The sequence below is a fragment of the Bubalus bubalis genome, chromosome 1 (genome assembly GCF_019923935.1).
Source record: "Bubalus bubalis isolate 160015118507 breed Murrah chromosome 1, NDDB_SH_1, whole genome shotgun sequence".
NCBI lineage: Eukaryota > Metazoa > Chordata > Mammalia > Artiodactyla > Bovidae > Bubalus > Bubalus bubalis.
In genome coordinates, this window is record NC_059157.1 from 149,333,238 (window position 1) to 149,335,023 (window position 1,786).

The following is a 1,786-nucleotide window of genomic DNA, read 5'->3' on the forward strand; positions in this document are numbered from 1 at the left end:
GTTAGTATCAGCTTCCCTGGTGGCTTGGCTGTGAAGAATCTGCCTAAAATGCAGGAGACCTGGGTTGGGAAGATCCCCTGGAGAAGGGAACAACTACCCACTCTAGTATTCTGGCCTGGAGAATTCCATGGACTGTATAGTCCACGGGGTCACAAGAGTCAGACACGACTGAGCAACTTTCACTTTTCAACGTTACTATCAGGCTTATCAGCAAAAACTTTACTGGAAAGCTGTAAAGATTTCAGAGATACCTTTTCCAAAATTTTAATATTTGGTTGAAAACTTGAGTGTTACCATTCACAACAAAAATATTTGCTTTCCTTGAAAAAGTAAATCCATTTCTTTACATTTTAAGACAATCTGTAAAATACTCAAGTCTGAATAAGCATTGTTTACCTGCCAGAAATTCTCTCTAGTGAAAATGATTTCATTAAGAGCACCTAGACTTCCCAACGGACACGCTACCCCAACTCCATAGGACCTGGGTGTGCTGGGTGTTGTGGCCCCACCTTGAGAACACCTGTTGTGGGAGACATAGGCGAGGGCAAGGTGCTCCAAGGAGCCTGTCTGGCTGGCAGCGGGCAGGGAGTCAGAGCCACAGCAGCAAAGCTGCCCATCCTTCATGGTGACAGATTTGGGGATGCTTCTCTCTTCTCTGTGTGATTGGTAGTTTGAGTTGTGAAGAGATGGCTGACAGTGTCAAAACCTTTTGGCAGTACCTTTCTAGGAGAATCAAGAACCCAATTTCTGGAAGTTGTACCATCTCATAGCTAGATGCTCAAATTCAGTGAAAGAGAGAGGAACACCATCTAAGAAGGCTAGTAGAGTGTTTGAAAGGACAAGTAGAGCCCAGGGTATAAAAGAGGAAGCAAGATTGAGCCACCCATTGCTAGTTGAATTTCTCAGTGCTGTACATGAAGTGGCAGACTATTCTGCTTCATTCTCTTCCCAGTTTTATCAAGTGTGTATTCCTGTGTTTCAGTCAGTAATGGCCCAAGTGATTGGTTATCCATCTCTACATAGAGATGTTTGATTTTGGCTGAAATATTTATTCCCATCAATTTTCAGTACTCCTCCTCTTTGTGCTTAGCAAAGTTGTGAATGTGATATGATTTTAGAATATAGCTGATCTGGTACTTATGGCATCAGGGAGGAAGCCTCACCCATTCCCTACTGACATGGTCTTCAACATGTCAATTGCAGGCTCTTTTCTGTACCTTGGAAATATTTGTGGGTCTCTTTCTCATCCATCTTGTAGGTCAACTGGTTAATCTCCAATCTTTTTTCTACTCACTATGGTGGACTTCCAAGCAGGCACCCCACCTCCTACATTATCACTAGCTGCCTTTTCTCTGTTCTCTTCCCTTTGTTTTTTTTATGAACACCAATGAAGCAAAAAGTGAAAGTGTTAGTCACTCAGTCATGTCTGACTCTTTTCCACCACATGGACTATACCCCACCAGGCTCCTCTGTCCATGGAATTCTACTGAAGAGGGTAACCATTTCTTTCTTTGGAGGATCTTCCCAACCCAGGGATTGAACCCAGGTCTCCTGCATTACTGGCAGATTCTTTACCATCTGAGCCACTACTGAAGCCCAAGGAAGTAAATACTCCTGGCAAAACCTGCCTTTCCACCTGTAACCTCTTTTCCATGGTGGTTTCCTTAAGCAACAGAACCTTCCACAAAATGGTTTACTGCAGTCTGCCCTTAGTAGCTCAACCTCTGCAGAGAAGCTCCCTTCAGAGCATCAGTCTCCTACCAAGCAAGGCTGTGGCAGTTCACTG

The 1,786-nt window shown here is 44.0% G+C and overlaps 1 pseudogene; it reads left to right on the plus strand.

Moving 5' to 3' along the window:
- The first annotated feature begins 638 nt into the window (after positions 1-638).
- LOC112580205 lies at positions 639-1,341 on the plus strand (annotated as a pseudogene).
- The last annotated feature ends 445 nt before the right edge of the window (positions 1,342-1,786 follow it).